The 25,101-nt window shown below is 45.9% G+C and overlaps 1 protein-coding gene and 1 pseudogene across 1 annotated transcript in view; both read right to left on the bottom strand.

Moving 5' to 3' along the window:
• The window catches only part of LOC119959603 (zinc finger protein 774-like), a 1,152,970-nt gene that overhangs the window by 63,258 nt on the left and 1,064,611 nt on the right, over positions 1-25,101 (bottom strand). The gene's annotated exons all lie outside the window — the stretch shown is intronic.
• LOC119959619 overlaps positions 7,611-25,101 on the bottom strand; it is a 38,286-nt pseudogene continuing 20,795 nt past the window's right edge.

Raw genomic sequence — 25,101 nt, 5'->3', positions numbered from 1 at the left:
CAATGAATTAACAATCACCCTTTTTCTCTCTGATGGAAGAATGACTTATTGGATGATCAATTATTCCTACAACTCCCACTGGTTCAAGAATGAGTAAAAGGATTATCAATTGCCCTTTCTCCTCCCTATAGCGGAAGAATGAGTATAATGGTTAATCAGTTACCTTGTCTCCTCTCCTAGTGGAAGAACAAGTGTAATGAAAAATGAAAATGAATGAAAATCTCTCTTGGCACAAGTAGGCTTCAAATGGACTTCCGGTGTGCAGCATGGAGTGAGTGAGCACACAGAGGCAGCTCCTGTCCAAGGTTACAGAAAAGAGCTCTTTTTTGGGTGGCATGGGTTGGAATTTCGATGAAAAGGCATAGGTGAATGTTCATGGAGTACTTTCCCCCAGGAATAGTATGTTTCTTGTTTATCAGACCCTCAGAAAAAGGCCAAGATTGGGCTGAAGCAGCAGTAGAAAAAAGCCTCGACAAGCAGGCAGGCGGGGGAAGGGCCAGCTCAGACTTCTCAAGCTGACTTGAGGGCCTTTATGAAAGCTGAATTCTAGCAGCAGTCGATGCTGTCCCGACGAATCCAGTGGGGAAGGTGTCTAGAGGAGCATTCCCCATAATTTATGGTGCTCACCTGGAGTGGGGCAAAGGAAAAAGCTGCAGCAGCCCCAAAAGCAGGGGAAGAAAGACAAAATAGCGGCCGGTGGAACACCCGAGGACTGGTGGAAGTGGGTGCAGGAGCAGCAGGCCTCTCTTCTGCGCTGTTTGCGGAGCTGAAGGCTGAGTTGCTGGACTCCCTGAATGCAACTACAAACAAGCTGCTTGGGACCCAGGCGGCACAGGAGGCGTCTATTTGGGAGTTGCAGCAGCAGGCCGCTGAGAGGGAGGAGGAGGCCATGGTCCTCGTGGGGAAAGTGGAGTTGCACGAGGCACTTCACAAAAAGTGGCAAGACCGCTTGGAGGAGCTGGACCTTCGCACGAGGCGAAAGAATTTGAGGATCCTGGGCCTGGGGCGGGGCTGGAGGGGTCGGATCTCCCGTCGTACGTGACCACGATGTTGAGCTCGTTGATGGGAGTGGGGTCCTTCCATTTGCCCCTGGAGCTTGAGGGAGCTCACAGAGTGCTGGCCAGGAGGCCTAAGGCAAATGAACCCCTGCGGGCGGTGCTGGTGCGGTTCCATCGATTTAGTGACCGGGAGTGTGTGCTGCGCTGGGCCAAGAAAGTGAGGAGCAGCAAGTGGGAGAATTCGGTGGTGCGAATCTACCAGGACTGGAGTGCGGAGGTGGCAAAGCGGCGGGCCGGGTTCAACCGGACAAAGGCGGTGCTTCATGCCAAGCAGGTCAGATTTGGAATGCTGCAGCCTGCGGTCTGTGGGTGACATATAAGGACCGGCACCACTACTTCGAGTCCCGGAGGAGGCGTGGGCCTTTGTACAGGCGGAGAAGGGTAGGCTGCAGGGAGAACTAGGGTCTGGGACACACTATGGCCGTTGCTGTTTTCGCTGTTGCTGATCTTCAATTTTGACAGGTGTTATTTTTATGCTGGCTTTCTTTTTGCTTTGTTTCCGGGTGGGTTTGTCTGTTGGGTATGGGTGTGGGGTATGTGGGGAACGTTGGGGGTATGTGCTTTATATGTTCTCTTCTGTACGGGGCTGGGGGTTGGGGTGAAACTGGATTTTGAGGAGCTGCGTCAGAAGGGTGGGGTGTGGCAGTGTGAAAGCGCGGGCTTTCCTCTGGATGTCCGCGCTGCGGGGCGTGGGGGCGGAGCTGGAGGTGGGGGCGTGGCCTTCACTGGTTTTCTTTCCCCGCTGAAGCGGTGCCAAGGAGGTGTGGCAAGAGGGGGATGACCCCATGCCGGGAGGAGATGGTATTGGCGGGAGCTGCCGGGTCAGCAGAAGTCAGCTGACTCACGGAAGTACCATGGAGGGTGCGTCGCGGCTAGGAGGGGTCCTAGCCGGGGGGTGGGGGGGGGGGGGGGGGGGGGGGGGATGCCGGGTTGCTGCTGGAATGGCCAGGAAGGAGCTGGTGTGGGGCGGGGGGGTAGAGGAGAGGCGTTATCGCCATGGGGAACGGGTCAGGGGGCGAGCTGGCCTGGGGCGAGCAGTCGATAAGCTATGGCTAGCTGGCGGGGGAGAGGGGCAGTTGCCCTCTGATCCGGCTGATTACCTGGAGTGTGAGGGGGCTGAACGGGCCGGTTAAGAGAACGAGGGTGTTTTCTCATCTGAAGGGGCTGAAGGCGGACGTGGCTATGCTCCAGGAGACCCACTTGAAGGTGGCGGACCAGGTTCGTCTGAGGAAGGGGTGAGTGGGGCAGGTTTTTCACTCAGGATTGGACGCGAAGAACCGGGGGGGTGGCGATTCTGGTGGGGAAGAGGGTGGCGTTCGAGGCGGCCGAGGTGGTGTCGGACAAGGAGGGCAGATATATTATGGTGAAGGGTAGGCTGCAGGGAGAGAAGGTGGTGCTGGTAAATGTATATGCCCTGAATTGGGATGATGCCGGCTTCATGAGGTGCTTGTTGGGCCGCATTCCGGACCTGGAGGCGGGGGGCCTGATCATGGGGGGAGACTTTAACACAGTGCTGGATCCCCCACTGGACCGGTCCAGTTCAAGGACGGGTAGGAGACCGGCGGCGGCCAAAGTGCCGAGGGGGTTTATGAACCAGATGGGAGGGGTGGATCCCTGGAGGTTTGGGAGGCCAAGAGCGCGGGAGTATTCCTTGTTCCTCATGTCCATAGGGTCTATTCTCGAATAGATTTTTTCGTCCTGAGCAGGGATTGATCCCGAAGGTGCAGGATGCCGAGTATTCAGCCATAGCAATTTCAGACCATGCTCCGCGCTGGGATGATCTGGAGATGGGGGAGGCGCGGGACCAGCGTCCGCTCTGGCGCCTGGATGTGGGGATGCTGGATGATGAGGAGGTGTGTAGGGGCCCGGGGAAGTATTGAGGGGTATCTGGATACCAACGACACGGGGGAGGTCCGGGTGGGGATGGTCTGGGAGGCTCTGAAAGTAGTGATCCGGGGGGAGCTGATCTCCATGGGCCCATAGGGAAAGGCGGGAGAGGAAGGAGAGGGAGAGACTGGTGGGGAGCTCCTGGATGTGGACAGGAGATACGTGGAGGCACCGGAGGAGGGGTTGCTGGTGGAACGGCGCAGTTTGCAGGCCAAATTTGACTTGTTGACCACCAGAAAGGCGGAGACAGTGGAGGAGGTCGCGGTGCGGTATATGAGTATGGGGAGAAGGCGAGCAGGATGTTGGCGCATCAGCTCCGCAGGCGAGATGCGGCTCGGGAAATTGGTGGAGTGACGGATAGGGGTGGGAATGTAGTGCAGAAGGGGACAGAAGTAAATGTGGTCTTTAGGGACTTCTACGAGGAACTGTACTGGTCAGAACCTCCGATGGGGAGAGGGGGGATGGAGAGCTTCATGAACAGGCTATGTTTCCCGGGTTCAAGAGGAGCTGGTAGAGGGGCTGGGGGCGCCGATAGAGTTGGAGGAGCTAGTCAGGGGACTTGACAAATGCAGTCAGGTAAGGCGCCGGGGCCAGACGGGTTCCCGGGGGAATTTTATAAAAGTATGCGGATCTGGGGGTCCCTTGTTGGTGCGAGCCTTCAATGAGGCATGGGAGGGGGGGGGGGGCTTTGCCCCGACGATGTCGCGGGCACTGATCTCTCTGATCCTGAAGTGGGATAAGGACCCCTTGCAGTGTGGATCATACAGGCCTATCTCGCTCTTCAATGTTGACGCTAAGTTGCTGGCGAAGATCCTGGCCACCAGGATAGAGGACTGTGTGCCAGGGGTGATACACGAGGATCAGACAGGATTTGTCAAGGGACGGCAGCTCAACACGAATGTGCGGAGACTGCTAAATGTTATTATGCTGCTGGCAGTGGAGGGGGAGGCGGAGATAGTGGTGGCGCTGGACGCAGAGCAAGCAGAGTGATAGAGTTGAGTGGGGGTACCTGTGGGAGGTGCTGGAGCGGTTCGGATTCAGGGAGGGATTCATCAAATGGGTGAGGCTGCTCTACGCGGCTCAGATGGCAAATGTAGTTACCAATGGAAGGAGATCGGAGTACTTTAGGCTCTACCGTGGGACCAGGCAGGGGTGCCCCCTGTCCCCCTTGCTCTTTGCATTGGCGATTGAACCTTTGGCTATGGCGTTGAGGGAGTCAGGCAGATGGAGGGTCTGGTGCGGGGTGGGGAGGAACATCATGTATCGCTGTATGCAGACGACCTGCTGTTGTATGTGGCGGATCCAGAAGGGGGAATGCCGGGGGTGATGGAGCTGTTAGCGGAATTTGGGGGCTTCTCGGGCTATAAGTTAAATTTAGGCAAGAGTGAGATATTTGTAGTACACCCGGGTGATCAGGAGGAGGGAATTGGGAGACTCCCATTTAAGAGGGCAGTGAAGAGTTTCAGATACCTGGGGGTGCAGGTGGCCAGGAGTTGGGGGACTCTCCATAAGCTTAATTTTACCAGGCTGGTGGAGCAGATGGAGGAGGAATTTAAAAGGTGGGACATGGTGCCGCTATCGTTGCTGGGTAGAGTGCAGTCTGTCAAAATGACGGTTCTCCCAAGGTTCTTGTTCCTGTTTCAGTGTTTGCCCATCTTTATCCCTAGGGCCTTTTTAAGAAGGGTGACTAGCAGCTATGAGCTTTGTTTGGGCGCATGGGCCCCCAAGGGTGAAGAGGGTCTTCTTGGAGCGGGGAAGAGATGGGGGGCTGGCGTTACCCAATCTCTCGGGGTATTATTGGGCGGCCAATGTGTCGATGGTGCACAAGTGGGTAATGGAGGGGGAGGGGGCAGCATGGAAACGGATGGAAAGGGCGTCCTGTGGAGATACAAGCCTGGGGGCCTGGTAACGGCGCCATGGCCGCTCCCTCCTACGAGGTATACCACGAGTCCAGTGGTGGCGGCTACCCTCAAGATTTGGGGCAGTGGAGGCGACATAGGGAGAAGTGGGGGGCTCGATGGAGGCTCCGTTAAGGGGGAACCATAGGTTCGTCCCGGGGAACATTGATGGGGGATTTCAGGGTTGGCATAGAGTGGGCATCAGAAAGCTGAGGGACCTGTTTATTGATGGGAGGTTTGCGAGCCTGGGGGAGTTGGAGGAAATTTGGGCTCCCCCGGGGAACATGTTCAGGTATCTGCAGGTAAAGGCATTTGCTAGGCGGCAGGTGGAGGGATTCCCTTCGCTTCCCACGAGGGGGGTGAGCGACAGGGTGCTTTCGGGGGTCTGGGTCGGAGAGGGGAAGATATCTGATATCTACAAGGTTATGCAGGAGGCGGAGGAGGCGTCGGTAGAGGAGCTGAAAGCTAAGTGGGAGGGGGAAAAGGGGGAACAGATCGAAGACGGGACATGGGCTGATGCCCTGGAGAGGGTTAATTTCCTCCTCGTGTGCACGGCTTAGCCTCATCCAATTCAAGGTGCTGCACCGGGCCCACATGACTGGGACGAGGATGAGTAGGTTCTTTGGGGGTGAAGATAGGTGTGTCAGGTGCTCGGGGAGTCCAGCGAACCATGCCCATATGTTCTGGGCATGCCCGGCACTGGAGGAGTTCTGGAAGGGGGTGGCGAGGACGGTGTCGAGGGTGGTGGGATCCAGGGTCAAGCCAGGATGGGGACTCGCGATTTTTGGGGTTGGGGTGGAGCCGGGAGTGCAGGAGGCGAAAGAGGCCGGTGTGCTGGCCTTTGCGTCCCTAGTAGCCCGGCGAAGGATCTTGCTACAATGGAAGGATGCGAGGCTCCCAAGCGTGGAGACCTGGATCAATGACAGGCGGTTTCATTAAGCTAGAGAAGGTCAAATTCGCCTGAGAGGATCGGTACAAGGGTTCTTTAGGCGGTGGCAACCTTTTCTCGACTTTCTGGCTCAACGATAGAGTACAGGGACAGTAGCAGCAGCAACCCGGGGGGGGGGAAAGGGGGAAGGGGGAAAGGGGAAGGGGGAGGGAAGGGGAAGGGGGAGGGAAGGGGGGGGCAGACAATGACTATGTTTGTTTGTTTATTTATTTAATTTTAATTTATTTTTAAGTTCTTTTGTTGTTCATTAGGGTTGGGGGGTGGGGGGATGTGATACATGCATCGATACGGTCTGGGGGTGTTACAGTTATTATGGGTTATTTTGTTGCATTTCATTGTTTGTCGTTATGTTTTATATTTTCTGTAAAAAATTCCAATAAAAATTATATTTTAAAAAAAGTAGGCTTCAAATGAAGTTACTGTGAAAAGCCCTTAGTCGCCACATTCCGGCGCCTGTTCGGGGAGGCTGGTAGGGGAATTTAACCGTGCTGCTGGCCTGCCTTGGTCTGCTTTCAAAGCCAGCGATTTAGCCCTGTGCTAAACCAGCCCCTCTCAGTGCAATGAGTTCACAATTACCTTTTTTCCTCTCGCTGGTGGAAAATTGTGTATAATGGTTGATCAATTGCCCTTTCTTCAGTCTCTTAAGAAAAAATGAGTACAATGGGTTTACAATTGCTCTTTCTACTCTCTCTGGCGGAAGAATGAGCATCAAGGGCTATCAATTACCCCTTTTCCTCTCTCTAGTGGAAGAATGGTTATAATGCGTTGTCAATTACTCCTTTTCCTCTCTCTGGTGGAAGAATGGGTAAAATGCGTTGTCAATTACTCCTTTTCCTCTCTCTGGTGGAAGAATGGGTATAATGGGTGATCAATTATCCTTTCTTTTCCCTTTGGTGGAAGAAGGAACAGAATCGGTTATTAATCGTTTTTTTCCTCTCTCTGGTAGAAATATGAGTATAATGGATTTACTTTCCCCCCTCTCTTTTGCGAAAGAATGACTATAATGGGTTAACAATTGCCCATTATCCTAACTCTGATGGGTATAATGCGTTATCAAGTATCCCTTCCCCCTCCCTCTGGTGAAAGAATGAGTATAATGATTTACCAATGATCATTATCCTTCCACTCCTGGAAGAATGAGTATAATGGTTTACCAATTACCCTGTGTTCTCTCTCTGCTGCAAGAATTAATATAATGGGTGACCCTTTCTCTTCCGGCGGAAGAAAGTGTATAATGAGATATCAATTATCCTTATTCCTCTCTCTGGCGGAAGAATGAATATAATGGGCCAATAATTTCTATTTCTCCTCCTCTCTGGTGGCTGAGTGTGGGCCTGGGACTACAATGAATTCACAAATCCGCCTTTAACTCCCTCTGTTGATGATGTTTATGTAGAATGGGGTAAAAGTGCACTTCTCCATATATGCTGAAGGAGTTCATAGGTTCAGGTCCTACTGTTATGTACGTTCTCAGTAAGCTCGATGTTATAACAAGATTGTATGAAACTTCGATGGGCTTGATAAAAGAAGGCATCTATATTTGAAACTGCTTTTTCCACATCTACCAGCACATGGAGGAAAGGTGCAGATCTTATTCAGTGGAATCATGGAATTACTGAGCATCAATCTGCTTCTCTTTGCCAGTGTATCTCAATTTGGATCGTTGACTGTCTAAGCCAGGGGAATAAAACTGACAATTATTCAATTTCAGATGAACAGTTATCCTCTTGGTTTAAATGGGAAACAACATTAATTAAAAGATGTATTTTAATCCACAAGTGGAAGTAAAGGTTTTTATTGTGGTTTTTAAGTGTTAATGCAATTGGTAGATTCTCATTGACATGAATTAACGGTGTCCATCAGAGCGAGGGAAATGTTCACAAACTGGGTTTACCGCTGGATTTATCAACCGTTCTGTTGATGATCTTCAAGGGGATGGCTTCATGTCCCACCACACAGGAGTAAGAAGCGCCGCTGGCCCACTCCTCCGCTGCAATGGATAACAGGCTGTACATGAAGAAGGAGCTATTGCCGTTCTCCGCCATCACCTCGGTGTTCTTGTAGTTCCCGGGATTCACCGGCTTGTCGTTGACGGTCCACTTGACGAAGATCTCTCGGGGGGAGAAACCTCTCACTAAGCAGCTGAGGGAGACGAATCTCTGAGCGGAGACGTCTTCAGCCGAGGGCAGGAACAGAGACGGACGGTTCCCGGGGTTGGAATCTGCAGAAAATGTACAATAAATATCTATGGACTGGACAATTCCGGAAACAAATGAAAGAAATGTGCTTTCCAGCAAATGTAAAACCGTTCCATCACGCCACTCCCCCGCCCCCGGGAACTGTCCTGCTGTCCAGATCGGAGCAAACGCTGGTGAAATCCTTCTCCCTGACAAATTCTCAATTTGAACTGGAAATTTACATTGTATTTTTGGGACTGAAACGCGCCACTCGGCCCAACTGTTTAGTTCTGGAATTTATTGTCCACACCCGCCAGATTCTTTCAACCCTGCTAGCAGATGTTACAATTCTGGGCAGCACGGTAGCATTGTGGATAGCACAATGGCTTCACAGCTCCAGGGTCCCAGGTTCGATTCTGGCTCGGGTCACTGTCTGTGCGGAGTCTGCACATCCTTCCCGTGTGTGCGTGGGTTTCCTCCGGGTGCTCCGGTTTCCTCCCCAGTGCAAAGATGTGCAGGTTAGGTGGATTGGCCATGATAAATTGCCCTTAGTGTCCAAAATTGCCCTTAGTGTTGGGTGGGGTTTACTGGGTTATTGGGATAGGGTGGGAGGTGTTGAACTTGGGTAGGGTGCTCTTTCCAGGAGCCGGTGCAGACTCGATGGGCCGAATGGCCTCCTTCTGCACTGTAAATTCTATGATCTTATTCCTTTCTGCCTCATATTCCTCCCCAGTTTTCATTTAATTGCTCACTTTTAGCCGCAGTGTGTTCAGTTAAAGAAGTTAACCGATAAAATTTGTGCCTCTAGCAGGGAATAGAAAAACTTGTAATTTTATTGGCCACGGAAATAAATAATAATTCCTATTAGTGTCACAAGTAGGCTTACATTAACACTGCCATTAAGTTATTGTGAAATCACTAGTCGCCACATTCCGCAGCCTGTTCGGGTACACAGAGTGAGAAGTCAGAATGACCAAATTACCTAACAGCCCGTCTTTTGGGACTGTGGGAGGAAACCGGAGCACCCGGAGGAAACCCATGCAGACAAGGGGAGAACGTGCAGGCTCCGCAGAGGCAGTGACCAAGCAGGAATCGAACCTGGGTCCCTAGTGCTGTGAAACAACAGTGCTAAAAACACAATGACTGGCTTTATTGCTTCAATCGCACCTCTCACCTCTTTCCTTGCGGATGGACTTTCTGAGAGGAGTCGGCAGATCCTGATGATCAGCACACAGTCGAACTCAGCTCCACTCAGCCAGGCTTGTGTTGAGACATTTAAGTTGCTGACCACGTTATCTCGATCCTCTCCATGTTGGGCTGTAATCTCTGCTTTCAAAGGCCTCTTTTCGTGGCTCCAGGACACGCTGACTCCATAAGGAGCGTTCCGTCACGATGCAGGTTAAGGTCACGGTTCGCCTCCAGCAAGACCTGTTCTATTGCTGGTGGCAGCAGAGTAATTATGGGATCGGTGCATGTGGATTCATCTGTGGAACAGAAATTAAAATTAACATGACCTTAAGAATCAAAACATTGGTATCCAGTTACCTCACTCTCATGGGAATACCCATTTGTGATATTCATGTTCCAATATTATATAAACGCAGTAATTATTTAAAGGATGGCAAATTGCAGGACACCGGGTGACCTGATATTTATCTATAATTCCACCCAGGTCTCCTGGTATATCAGTAAACAAATACCCGATGTAGCAAGTGGAATATTTTCATGAGCAATTGTGTTTTAGGCTGAATATCGCTGGCGCCGAAATGATGGATTAGAGAATCATCGACTGATTATATCACAAAACGAAACTACTTGAGTATTCTACAGATTTATGTGCGGGAAATGCAGCTGGATCCATCAGCACATCATTTACTGGTAGTCCCCGAAATAAATGGGAACTGATGGTTGTACTGCACTTGTGTTTCCAGAAGGCCATGACTAAAATATAAGTTCACGGTGTCAAGATACTATCTTATTCTGCTGTAAAAAAGGAAAGCACGTCATTTGATTTTATATTGGAAGGAAACATAAACCACACGATTGTAATAAATTTAAATAATCCAGGATTTTTCATTATTGCAATACGTTTCTCGTATTTGTCTAAGTTCGGCTCCCAGAATTTCCTCCAAATTTCTAGGATTGTGTCTCTTACCCTGAGATCTGGTGATATTTCGATTTTGGGTGACCCCTTGATGAGTGACCTGGCAGGTATAGACCGTGTGGGTGAACCATTCCCCAGCGGGGACCGTCAGCCGACTAGTCGCGAGAAGTTTCCCGTTCACTTTAAAGGCGGGAGAGGTGACGAAGCCCGAGTCGAAGGCTTGTCCATTCTTCAGCCATTTGACGTTAATTGTGCTTGGACGGAAATCAACGATTGAACAGGCGACGGTTGCAAACCTGCTGCTTGTGATTTCTTCCCGTTGACTCGTTGTGAGGATAAGAGTTGGATGGTGGATCACATGATCTTAAAGAAAATACATGAAATTGACATTTAATCTTGTTTCAAACGAACAATTAAAAACTGTAGAGAGGTTTGCATCACATCGACACAGCAGATAACCTTGTCCATTATGTCAATGCTAGAATTTATACTCCACAGGTTTAAAGAGGTGTGAATTGTCTCAAGGCAGGACAGTTGGTAGGTTTGTTGCAAGCCCAGGCCACATTCACCCCCACCATCTGGCCTGGGCTTTGCGCTGAGTGTAATGTGGAAATCAGAACTTTGTATAGTAGTGAGTGTAACTGGAGCTCATAAATGTGTACACAGCACTGAGTGTATTGTACAGACTATAACTGTAAACAGTATATTGAGTGCAATCTGGTGACTCTAACTGTATACTGAGTGTGATGTGGGGGCCAGAACTGTACACGTTACACTGCGTGTGAAGTGGACACTTCCATCCACTTCCCTATCATCCCCGTCACCACACCAAGCCCCAGCACCAACTTCCACCTCCCCCCCCCCCCCCCCCACCAACTCCGCACACCACCCAATACCGTTGCCGGCATCATACACTAACCTGGCATTTCCTTCTTCCAGACCGACTCGCTGCGTCGAACCTCGCAGTAGATTTTGCTGCTCCCTATCTCTGTCGCGCTTATGGTTAACTGGCTGCTCAGAGTATGGGTTCCCTTCTTGTTTAGCACTGATGGATACGTTTCAATCCAGCGGTGATTGTCTCATGATCTTTCTTCCAAGTAAGGCTGGTGATTTCCGGGAAATAGTCAGTCGCCAACAGCCGTAGGTCACGGAGCCGGCAGTGTTTCTTTGCTCACAGAAGGAGAGCAGACCATAGAGGGTGGGCGGCGTCGGTGGCGCTGGGAAAGAATTGTCAATTCAATAAATTAGGTACCCTTATTCGTGCTCATTAATTTAGCAAGCAGCTTGAAATTTGGCTGCCGTTCAGTGGTGTTCGATTAAAATCTACATCCACATTTTGAGCTTCCAACAGTTCCATCAGATTTGAATTGTCATGATTGTTCCCCTGATTTGAAATCCACCTGTGCCTCTCTCGGACGCAACACGTTGGGAAAATATAATTTAAAAATAACATCTTGATGAAGTCTGGATGAAGTAAGTGCCATCAGATTAAGAGAAACGCAGCACTTGTGCTACGTTTTGCCCCGCGCTGTTTCTGCTTTAATGTGTTGCCTTAAATGGTATCTTGTTGGCCAAGCTTTTGATTAATTGGTGTCAGACATTCTCTTATTACGTCCCTGTGAATCATCTTGGAGCTTATTACTGAATTGCAGCGGCTATATAATGTAAGTCGGTGTTCTGTCTATCTGATGTATTCGTTTACATTCTGATGGATATTGTTTTCCTTATTACAGAGCTCCTCATACCCAGACATACAGCGTATACAATATTTGAAATAAATGCCGACATTTCAAGCATAACGCGGAATTAAAGAACAATAGAAAATGAGGTCAGAGAAGAAGGCCTTTCGGTGGATCACGATCTTCAGCAATCCCATTGATCTGCAAATTCTCGATCTACATTTCAAAAGTTCCATTATATCTCACTACTGCGGATTCAACCAATCTTCGAACAAATCGTGATGTACAAAATTAGATACAAACACTCTCTATTCCTTCATTCCATGCTGGTGTTAAATCAAAGCCATTACATACCATTTCAACGATTTAGGGAAATGGGTCTCTGAATGTCGGTAAAATAAATGGTTCTTGATTAAAACGACATGGACCAAACCATATCTTAAGCTTTTTTGTTCACATCGTAATTTGTAATGGAAAAATTATGTTAAAATCTTTCAAAATATCAATTGAATCATATAGCTCACATCATGCGAACCATGTGGGAACCATCATGGGAAACATTACAGGAAGTCAGAGGGTAGTAAAGAAGGGACAGAAACAAAAGCCAGTAACGAAACAGTGGAAGGCAGAGAAACAGATTGAACTGCATTTATTTCAATGCTAGAGGCCTAACGGGCAAGGCAGATAAACTCAGTGCATGGATAGGTACATGGGATTGGGATATTATAGCTATTACTGAAACATGGCTAAAGGATGGGCAGGACTGGCAGCTCAATGTTCCAGGGTACAGTTCTGCAGGAAAGATAGACCAGGGGATAGGAGAGGAGGGGGAGTTGCGTTTTTGATTAAGGACAACATCACAGCAGTACAGAGAGAGGATATATCCAAGGGTCCGCCTGAGTCTATATGGGTAGAACTAAAAAATAGGAAGGGTGAGATCACTTTGGCAGGACTGTGATATAGGCCCCCAAATAGTCAGCGGGAAATCGAGAGACAAATATATAAGGAGATTACAGATAGCTGCCGGAAATATAGGGTGGCAATAGTAGGGGACTTTAACTTTCCTAACATGAACTGGGACAGCCGTAGCACTAGGGGATTGGATGGAGGGACATTTATCGAGGGTATTCAGGAAGAATTTCTCATTCAATATGTGGATGACCCGACTAGAGAGGGGGCAAAACTTGACCTTCTCTTGGGGAATAAGGAAGGGAAGATGACGGACGTGTTAGTGAGGGATGACTTTGGGACCAGTGACCATAATTCCATTAGTTTTAAGATCGCTATGAAGAATTATAGTTCTGGCCCAAAACTTAAAATTCTGAATTGAGGCATGGCCAATTTCGAGGATATTAGGCGGGAACTTTCAAAAGTTGATTGGGAGAGCCTGTTTACGGGCAAGGGGGCAGCTGGTAAGTGGCAGTCTTTCTAAAGTGCGTTGGCATGGCGGCGTGTGGTTACCGGGACTGTGGCGCTAAGGACTGGGGTTAAAATCCCGGCCCTGGCTCACTGTTCGTGTAGAGTTTGCACATTCATAGAACATAGAACATAGAACAGTACAGCACAGCACAGAACAGGCCCTTCGGCCCTCAATGTTGTGCCGAGCCATGATCACCCTACTCAAACCCACGAATCCACCTTATATCCGTAACCCAACAACCCCCCCTTATCCTTACTTTATTAGGACACTACGGGCAATTTAGCATGGCCAATCCACCTAACCCGCACATCTTTGGACTGTGGGAGGAAACCGGAGCACCCGGAGGAAACCCACGCACACAGGGGGAGGACGTGCAGACTCCACACAGACAGTGACCCAGCCGGGAATCGAACCTGGGACCCTGGAGCTGTGAAGCATTTATGCTAACCACCATGCTACCCTGCTGCCCCACTCTCCCCGTGTTTTCATGGGTTTCACCCCCACAACCCAAAGACGGGCAGGTTACGTTGATTGGCCACACTAAATTGCCCATCAATTGGGAAAAAGATAATTGGGTACTCTAAAACATTTTTTTTAAGTGTGTTGACTAGGGTTCAGTGTAAGCACATTCCTCTTAGAGTGACGGGTAAGGCTGGTAGAAGTAGGGAACCCTGGATGACTCGAAATATTGAGGTTATGGTCAAAAGGAGGAAGGAGGCATTTGACATGCATAGGCAGGTAGAATCGCGTGGATCCCTTGAAGAGTATAGGGCTTGTCGGATTAGATTTAAGAGAGAAGTCAGGAGGGCAAAAAGGAGACATGAGATTGTCTTGGCAGATAAGGCAAAGATAAATCCAAAGAGCTTTTCCGGCCACATAAAGGTCAAAAGAGTGACTTGGGAGAGGGTAGGGCCTCTTAAGGATAAACAGGGCCATCTATGTGCGGATCCACAAGGGATGGGAGAGGACCTGAATGAATATTTCTCGTCAGTATTTACTGTTGAGAAAGGCAATGAATATTAGGGAAATTGGAGAAATAAAAAGTGGTGTATTGAGGAGTGTACATACTACAGAGAAGGAGGTGATGGAGATATTAAAGCGCATAAAGATAGACAATTTCCGGGACCTGACGAATGTATCCCAGGATGTTGCGGGAGGCTAGCGAGGAAATTGCCGCGGCCCTAGCTGAGATATTTAAATCATCAACAGGCGCAGGAGAGGTGAGTGTTACTTCTGTAGTGGGTAAGTTGTTAGAAGGTATTCTGAGGGACAGGATCTACAGGCATTTAGACAGGCAAGGGCTAATCAGGGAAAGTCAACATGGCTTTGTAAGGGGAAAGTCATGTCTCACGAATTTGATTGATATTTTGAAGAGGTAAACAAGAAGGTAGATGAGGGCAGTGCGGTCTACGTTGCCTACATGGACATTAGCAAGGTTTTGACAAGCTACTGCATGGTAGGTTGTTGCAAAAGGTTAAATCTCACGGAATCCAGGGCGAGATTGACATTTGGGTACATAATTGACATAAATGTGAGGTGATGCATTTTGGTAGATAAAATCTGGGCAGGACCTATTCAGTTAATGACAGGGATTTGGGGAGTGTTACAGAACAAAGAAATCTAGGAATACAGGTTCATCGCTTCTTCAAGGTGGAATCGTAGGTGGACAGGGTGGTGTAGAAGGCATTCAGCATGCTAGATTTTATTAATTAGAATACTGTATACAGGTTGGGACGTCTTGTAAAGTTGTACAAGATATTGGTAAGACGGCACCTCGAATATTGTGTTCAGTTCTGCTCACCCTATTATAGGAAGGATATTGTTGAACTAGAAAGAGCGCAGAAGATATTTATGAGGACGCTACCTGGACTTTATAGTTTGAGTTCTAAGGAGAGGCTGGATAGATTGGGACTTTTTTCCCTGGAGTGTAGGTGGCTTAGGGGTAATCTTATAGAGGTCTATAAAATAATGAGGAGCATCGATAAGGTAAATAGTCGACACTTTTCCACAAAGATAGAGGAGTCTAGAACGAAAGGACGTAAGTTTAAGGTGAGAGGGGAGCGATACAAAAGAGACCAGAGGGGAAATTTCTTCACACAGAGTTTGGTGAGCATCTGGAATGGGCTGCCAGAGGCAGTGGTGGTGGCGGGTACAATTTTGTTCTTTAAAAAGCAGTTAGACAGTAACACGGGCAGGGTGAGTGCAGAAGGATATGGGCCAAATGCAGGCAAGTGGGACTAACTTAGTGATGGAAACTGTGCGGCATGAACCAGCTTGCCGACAGGACTGTTTCCATGCTGTAAACGTCCATGACTCTATGTAATCATTGGCCACATCAAAGGAAGTCAGGTATAGTGAAATCGTGCATTTTCTTCTCTTTGATGTGGGCAACGTGTACAAACATTGGAGGTTCTCCACTTAGTCCACTGAAGCGTAAAAGGTATGAATAAGATCAACGCTGCAGCTGGTTTCTACGAGTTTTCAGTCACAAACCACTACTCGAAAGCCATGAATGGACTGCAAATAGTGGTTCCCTAGGAACCAGACGCAGGCACAGCTGCTCTCCTTCGAGGAATGGGCACGTGGAACTGCTGGATGGCCATTGCCTGGCATTGTGTGGCACGAATGGAGCAAGCCACTTGTCAGCCCAAGCCTGGATATTCAGTGGTGAATATCGTCCTCTGTGCTATTAAACGCTTCGATTATAGGAAACACAACACAAATAGTTATTAACAAATTATTTTGAAAGAAGGGGTCATAATGTGCATCACCGAAACCATATCAAATTCCATTTAATAATGATGAAATAATTGCCGGAGTTCTCTGGCCGTTGCAATTCGATTTACCCACCGGCAGCGCACACACGTTAGTGAGTTTCATTGTGGCATGGGATGCTTACAATAGGAAATCCCATTGACGAGCAGCGGGAAGTCAGTATACCGCCTCCAGCGATCGACGCGCGGCCGAGAAACACGCGGCTGGGAAGCACGCGGCTGGCGGACTGGAGAATCCCGCCCAGTGATAGTAAAGCGAAGGTGCCTGTGGCTGTTCAAGGAACTGAACCAATCAGATATACTAAAACTTGAAGGTTGTTTTGAAAGCTAATTAATTAAATGCATCACTTAGAATGTTTCACACACATATCGGCCTATGATCTGGTGCCCCATGTTGTGACCCAAGCGGACCAGTGCATTTCATTCGAGTCTTTTCCTGCCTGTGGCCGTTCTTCAAAGAATCGATCGAAATAATTGTTCCAAATATCAGGTTCCCTTGCTGATTATTTGAAGCACGTTATTGGACATTCTGCATACATGTTATCAAAACAACCCCCAGCCTTTTGTCTGATCAGAACAGACGCTGCTCTTTGGAACATTGAAAACTTTGTAAAATTTAATTTTTCTTATTTGTAGTGCAGTATTATTTATTACAGATTCTGGGCAACCTGATGTTCATAACCGGGACTCAGTAACATAGCAACTATGAAGCAACCAGGGAATATTCATATTTACAACAGATTACCGGCTCAATTGATATGATTTCGCAATTGAAAATAACCAATGAAGACGGCATGTGGCGCAGTGGTTAGCATAAAATAGGGAGAGTCGGTTAAAAAAGGCAAGCGAATGCATTGTTCATTATAAATTATTCAAATCTAATTGTATAAAGTAAAACTGCGGCGCTGAGGACCCGGGTTCGAGTTCATTACCTAGGTCAATGTCCGTGTGGAGTTTGCACATTCTCACAATGTCTGCGAGGGTTTCAGCCCCACAACCCAAAGATGTGCAGGTTAGGTGGATTGGCCACTCTAAATTGACCCTTAATTGGAAAAAATAACAATTGGGTACTCTAAATGTATTTTAAAAAATAACCAATAAGATCAATAAACGAAATACTTTATCGACCTGAACACAGCTGAGTAGAAAGCATTGCTATCAAAATTTATTTAAAATACAGATATAAGTTATCTTCAACAGTTGAGATTTTACACTCACTGTAATTCTGCTCAGTGTGTACTCAATTTTGAGAGGTCACTTGGGTTGATGTAATCAGCGCTAATATTTCATTGCAAGTTAATGCTATTTTTAACTAATTTTGTTATATAATAATAACATTTGAAAACCAATTTCTTCCTGAACTTAGTAAAATAACGTGACTAGTTCAATTAATATAGCATTAATTTGTGTTAAGCAAAACAATCACATTATTACAAGTAAATGTTCAGAAATAAATATTATTTTTTACTTTATATAATTAGATTTGAATAATTTATAATGAACAATGCATTCGCCTGCCTTTTTTAACCGACTCTCCCTATTTTATGAACACATTGATATATCATAAATTCAGTACATTATCAGAAAGTATTTCACAAAATGCGTAAAATTGCACATATTTTGAAATCTGGCCTGAATTATATCGCACCTAGAATGGTTTCTTAAATGGTCTGTTTGTTAAATTAGGACTTTCCAGATTAAATTGCATACTGAGTCATAACAAAATATGCACAGTTGGAGAGTTTGTAATCAGTAACGGTGCTGCTGTTTTGTGATAACAATCTTTTATATAATCCTCCTCTAATTCTCGGAGTCGCTCTAAATGAGTTGTTAAATATATTGTGTGGCTTATTGAAAGCAGGTCCAAATGAACAGGGTAGAACTGAAAGGGGACAATTCATTCAGATCATCAGTGTCACGGAAACCTCGGAGCAAATGGAGTTGAGATGCTGTGATTCAATTTATTATTTCAGAAGAATTAAATGTTAAGGTTGATTTTATTTATTTCTTCTCCCATAATTCTATCCTATGCGCAGCATAGCTTTGCGAGACAAGATATTGTCATTAAATTAAAAATTATGTTTAACCTTGAGTAATTATATTAGTCTGCCTGAATTGCAGGTGTTTATTTGTTAGTCTTAGGCTACCTTTATCTTTCTACAATTTAAAAAATAATATGACGAAATAACGATGTTCAGCTTTCAGAATTTAAAAACTTATTTAATTGCTCGTAAAGGTGTTGAAGGAATAGTGTGGCCGTAACAGCTGCCAAATGTTTAAGAACAGGCTATTTACGGAAATATATAACTCATTTTTATGTTCCAAGTAACTGCAAACTTTAATTCAGCTCCCGTGATCAGGGATAAATCAATTGATTCAAAGCCCTCACAAAACACAAAAAACAGTTTGTTTGTATTGAAAGAATTTCAGACACAATTTGAAATTTGCTTCAGTCTAGAATTTGTTTAGATAGATAGAGAAATACAGCACAGAACAGGCCCTTCGGCCCACGATGTTGCGCCGAACTTTTGTCCTAGGTTAATCATAGAATTTTGGACAATTTGTCATGGCCAATCCACCCAACCTGCACATCTTTGGACTGTGGGAGGAAACCGGAGTACCCGGAGGAAACCCACGCAGTCACGGGGAGGATGTGCAGACTCCACACAGACAGTGACCCAAGTCGAAATCGAACTTGGGACCCTGGAGCTGTGAAGCAATTGTGCTATCCACAATGCTACCGTGCTGCCCTTAAGAAGTTAACCTACACTCCCTTATTCTACCCTAATCCAAGTACCTATCCAATAGCCGTTTGAAGGTCCATAAATTTTCCGACTCAACTACTACCACAGGCAGTGCATTCCATGCCCCCACTACTCTCTGGGTAAAGAACCTACCTCTGACATCCCCTCTATATCTTCCACCATTTATCTTAAATTTATGTCCCCTTGTAATGGTGTGTTCCACCCGGGGAAAAAGTCTCTGACTATCTACTCTATCTATTCCCCTGATCATCTTATAAACCTCTATCAAGTCGCCCCTCATCCTTCTCCATTCCAATGAGAAAAGGCCCAGCACCCTCAATCTTTCCTCGTATGACCTACTCTCCATTCCAGGCAACATCCTGGTAAATCTCCTTTGCACCTTTTCCAAAGCTTCCACATCCTTCCTAAAATGAGGTGACCAGAACTGCACACAGTACTCCAAATGTGGCCTGACCAAGGTTTTGTACAGCTGCATCATCACCTCACGGCTCTTAAATTCAATCCCTCTGCTAATGAACGCTAGCACACCATAGGCCTTCTTCACAGCTCTATCCACTTGAGTGGCAACTTTCAAAGAACAATGAACATAGAATTCCTCATGCTTTAATTGTGCACAGTGAACCACAGAATTATAAATAAATGATAAAGTATTAACGAATGAATATATTTTTTTCATAATTATTATTATTTTTTTCCAATTAAGGGCCAATTTAACATGGCCAATCCACCTAACCTGCACATCTTTGGGTTCTGGGGTTGAAACCCACGCAGAAACGGGGAGAATGTGCAAACTCCACACGGACAGTGACCTTGGAACCCAGGTCCTCAGCGCCGTAGTCCCAGTGCTAACCAGTGCGCCACGTGCCACCCTAACGAAAGAATATTAATAAAATATGTCTTTGGTTAACATCCGGATGACTTGCTACATTTAAATGCTTTGAATTATGTTAATTTTACTCCCCAAGGAGCAAATCTGCTAATTATGCAGATTAGGATTGTAATCATAATTCACGTACTGAATAAATGCTTAATCGTACAACGTGCAATGTTCACTATTATTTAAATCATGGACTAATATACCATAACTGAATTTTTTTTCTGGAACCGACCTGCGACAAATCGCTTTAAATAGATGCAACAGTATGCTACAGAATGCAAAAAAGCCCAACAGTTTCAAAAGTATTTCTCATTAGAAACAGCTCCGACACACACTCTACTCAACGGCTAAACAACAAATAACATCACTGCCGGGCTGAACCGCACCTCACATCGCTTCAAAGAGCAGCAACATAATTCTAAAGGTGCTCTTCCAGTTGTATCAAATATAGCATTTCAAGGAAATGACAATTTAGAATCCACTGACAAAGCAGAACGAATACATAATTAAAATAATCAGAGATTGGGAATATTGACAATACCATTGTGCACCGACGGAAAATGATCAGTAAGTCAACATTGTGACGTTATAATTCTTTATTAACATCTGGTTTTAGAACCACAATGTAACCACTATGTAAATGATACCTTTGTATATATACATGTATCGGAATAATTACTTTGAACTTTGCAATATTGCATATAAGCATCAATGGGCATTGATTAAAAGACGACAATTAGATTATCACGAAAATATCTGAAAGCAAAAATCTAACGGCTAAATCTTACTGACAACAATCATATTTAAACCATATTTAAGCATTTACAATTTGCATTAGATCAGGACAGACTAGCAATCAGATGTCACTGAGATCAGACACAATAAACCTGCCAAGCTGTTCACCAGGCATTCAAAGTAACCCGGCCACACAATGTCCCCCACACATAAACACAAATCGCAACAACCAGGGACTGAATACCTCATCAGGACCTTTTTTCAGGAAACTGCAGAATTGGATAACCCCCCTTCTCAACAAATTCACATGATATATGGCAAAAAAACATCTCAACACATAATCCACCAAACCCTCTTTTAGTGAACGAATGGATTCGTAAAATGGAGACAAATATAAAACAAGGACAAAAATAGAACAGTTGCTGAATAAACGTATGGGTCTTACCTGCCGTTACCGTCACCCTGGTTCCTTGGCCCCAGAAGTCAACGAGGCACAATGGTACATTCCCTGGGTGGTGTCATACAATAACCGGCTCTACACAAAATGCACAGAAATCGATTACTTTAAATATTTTCGAAGAAGCCCCAAAGTAGTGTCTCAATATATCTTCATAAAGATATAATTATATTTGTAGACAGCATTCATTCTTCATAATTGACTCTAATATTTTATTCTTCAGTGAGGAAAACATGGATATTGAAAGTGTCAATTGATAAACAAATAGTCATCAACTCATTTCCATCTGAAACCTTGTTACTTGGACAATGCCGGAGACACAACGGCCATCTAAATATAGTTAGATTCTACAAGCGAGCATTTACCCAGTCACAATGAATTGGCAGAGTGTGGGTTTTTGTATTGTCAGTAAACTCTGTGCACGCGTCGCGGGGTTTTTCGACTGCCAAGCACAGTAGTAGATTGCGGTGTCTTCAGTCTGCAGGTTCTTCATGTCCAAAGTGAAGATGCTGCTTAAAAGGTCTTTTGATGCAATAAATCTATTCTGAATCTCTGGGGCGTAGTATTTGTTGGACGAACTCTGATAGAACACCAACCACTCCAATTCCTGCCCCGGAATCTGCCGGATCCAATACATGTAAGCGTGAACCAAGGCGAGCCCACTGACTTTACAAGCCAGCTTCGAGGAGCCTCCGGGACGACCAGTCTCTGCCTCTGGCTGAGTGAACCCAAAATCTGACTGGACACCTGTACAAATATATCAGAAAGCCCGAGGATTAATGCTGGTGAAATGATTGGTGACTCTGGAACATTCCATAGAGACTAACACTGAGACAGTAACAGTGAGAGACTTGGACAATAAAAACTACTCACGGGATAAGAAAGTCAGCAACAAACTGAGAGAAATGGCCCACCTCATCCTTCTGGTCATTTGGGGGAAATGGTTGTGTCAGGAACTCAGTGAACAAACCAGCTCCCGGACTGTTGGATTCGGATCCCAGTGAGCGGCATTTAAATACCCGGCAGAAGGGGGCGGCTTTCCAGGCGCCGCCTGTTGATTCCCTGGTGGAGGCGGCGCCTGGATCCACGTCCCACCTTCCACACCCCCAACAGAATGGACTCAGAGATTTATAATTTATTATTAAAAGTGGGCATTTTGTCTCATTCGGGACATTTGCTTGGCTGAATGGATTCATTGCAATATCTCCCTTGGCTGTAATTAAGCATATGTTAATGATAAAATAAATCTCATTCCTTTGTAAATTCAGCCCAGTAATTTCGACACGCCTCAGAATGGGGATTTGAAAGATTAAATTATATTGACAGTGAACAAGGAGACTGTCAGTCTGTTTTGCACCAACTCTGGGTATCTGTCCCATGGCAACAATAAAGTATAATCTACCAGAGAATTCTTATCAATTTTTATAACTAAAAGCGGGGGATGAATCATGTGATTCTATTTACAGTGTGGATGGCTATCGCTGTGCAATTTGCTTCCGGAGATAAGAATTCCTCGCATTCTACATATTTCCTCTTATATTTTGTGAACTGTTCCTGCGTCAAATACAGCCCTGTGAAAATTAGTAGTAAAAGAAGCCCACTTGCCTGATAATTAGGCAATGATTTGACAGAGAAACATTAAATTTACATCAAACTTTAACAGAAAGGTTAATAAATCAGAATGGACACGGCGATCAGCAAAGCTATCTTCAGCAATCGATTTTATTGGCCTCCAATTGTCTAACATTCACTGGTGTTGGGAACACAGGCTATCAGGACTTTGCGGCATACTACACAATATCGCAAGAATAAATGTTTCATCTTCGGGCGACACGTGGCACAGTTAGCACTGGGACTACGGCGCTAAGGACCCGGGTTCGATCCCGCCTCTGGATCACTGCCCGTGTGGAGTTGCCCATTATCCCCCTGTCTGTGTGGGTTTTACCCCCACAACCCAAAGATGTGCAGCTTAGGTGGATTGGCTACACTAAATTGCCCCTCAATTGGAACAAACTTGGTTGCTCTAAAAAAAAATGTTTTAATGTTTTTTCTTCCACTGAAGCAGGTCATAAACTGGCCATTTCTCCACTCAGTGGTAATTAGGAGATAGACTATTAAGTAAAGAAGATTACTAGAAATTAAACTGCAGAACACAAGGATACCTTTCAAGTATAAGAAACCCTTTAGCTGACTGGTGCACATAAAACGCGTTTCAATAACTTGAATGCCTTTTATTTGGAAATAATACAAATTAAATATTAATCAATTTCAGACATTCTGGTACTGTGAACATGGCACCAAAGAAAATTGTTATTTTGAGTAAATACCAGATAAAATGTCTTTTTCGACTGAAACAGTTCTTTAGTTTGGACGGTCAAGACTAATTTTGTTCATTTTTATTCACTCGAATCAATCCCACACAGTGTTTGGCAGCAACACAGTCGACTGCATTTTCGGGGCTGGGCAGAATAAAATGCTCGAAGACATTTACAGGAAGCATCTGGGTGTTTTGTGCAGTAAATCAAAGATCTGTTTCCTCAGTACTTATCATGTGCCCGCAAGTCAACGTCGAAATATTAACATTGCGAGGTCTATTTGTAAACAAATATAACAGAAAAAGTATAGCAGTGAAACTTATGTTTTCAGTCACGGAGCCATGAAAACTTCTTCCACCTCAGGACAAGAAATAGATTTGACAAATCAGTGAGCCTGTTTGCAAATAGAACACACTGGACCATCGCTCCAACCCATTACAACAATTCGATAGAGAGAGAAGGAGAGAGGGAGAGAGAGAAAGAAAAAGAGAGTGGGAGATAGGAAGATGTGTGTGTGTGTGTGAGAGAGAGATGGACAGATGTATGGTTAGACGACGTATAAAATACTGTATCCAATTTTGGCCTCATTATTTGAGTGGTGATATAAATGTAGCTGAGGTGGTTCAGAGGAGGATGACTGGATTGATACCTGGAATGAGCAAGTTACCTAATGAGAAAAAGTTGGAGTTGGTGGGTGCAGGAACATTGGGAGAGACATTACCTGAGTAAGATAAAGTCAGAGGGAGGGAATATCAACAGGTGTTCTTTGCTTCTTTGCTTTCTAAATCCCACGATTTAAGAAACTGGTCTTGCCCTGCTGGAGCAGTAGAGCTTACGATAGATGAAGTTGATTGGTATGCTCTGGGAAAGTTGTTTTACTCCAATTTAAAGTTACATTAAGGAAATGTAAGAGTTACAGCTTTTAAATATTTTTCTAATTGGCATAAATTTAACATAAGAGCCTTTTAACTAAATGTACGACTGGGGAGCTCAGCCCAGTGTGTTGCACGGAGCGCAGTATGCAGGAATTCCGAGACACTCTTTGCCGTCTGGATGAACACATTTGCAAGATGCGACACAGGTTTGACCACCTGGAAAGCCGGGTTTCGGAGCTTGGGAATCGGCTGGCGGCGCAGCGAGGCTGAAAGGTTCGTGAATAGCACGTTTTTAGACATGGTTTCCCCGCAGCTGACAGAAGTGTTTTGTATGGGGACAGAAGTGTTTTGTATGACAGAAGTATGGGGCTGTTTAGCACACAGCTAAATCGCTGGCTTTGAAAGCAGACCAAAGCAAGCCAGCAGCACGGTTCGATTCCCGTAACAGCCTCCCCGAACAGGCGCCGGAATGTGGCGACTAGGGGCTTTTCACAGTAACTTCATTTGAAGCCTACTCATGACAATAAGCAATTTTCATTTCATTTCATTTCGAAGTGCAGTCAGAGAGTGAACGGGAGATTACCAGTCAAAGAAGGGGGCAGACAGTCGTGAGGAATGTCCCCGAGTGCATCTTACTCAAGAGCCGTTTTGTTGTGCTGAAAGATGGTGAGAGTGGTTGTTTCTCTGGGAAGTTGCAGCCGGAACCATGTTCACGGCACTGTGGGTGACACAGCTGCACAAGGGCGGAGGAAGAAGAGTGAAAGAGCAACGGTGGTCTGAGGCCGAATAGTGAAGCGTGCAGACATGCGTGTCTGCGACCGCAAAAGTGACTCCAAGATGGGATTTGAGGGAAAGCGTTTTCAATCCAAGCCTGTTGGGAGTTTGCGTGGTGGACGCAGATAACTTCATAACATTTAATAAATAGTTAGATTTACACTTGCGATGCCAAGGCTTAAACGGCTATGGGCCAAGTGCAGGGAAATTGAATTTGAATAGATAGGTGGTCGTTTGGGTGCTGGGATACAGAGTGAAGGTACAGTAGGGAGTGAGGCAAAACCAAATATAGAAGCAAAACCAAGTCAGTCTGGAACCCAGTGCAAAGATATATTGAGGCTCAAGGAATATGGTAAA

This window comes from Scyliorhinus canicula, unplaced genomic scaffold (assembly GCF_902713615.1).
Source record: "Scyliorhinus canicula unplaced genomic scaffold, sScyCan1.1, whole genome shotgun sequence".
NCBI classification, from domain to species: Eukaryota; Metazoa; Chordata; class Chondrichthyes; order Carcharhiniformes; family Scyliorhinidae; genus Scyliorhinus; species Scyliorhinus canicula.
The sequence above is the reverse complement of the archived record's forward strand: the minus strand, read 5'-3'. Positions and strand labels throughout refer to the sequence as shown.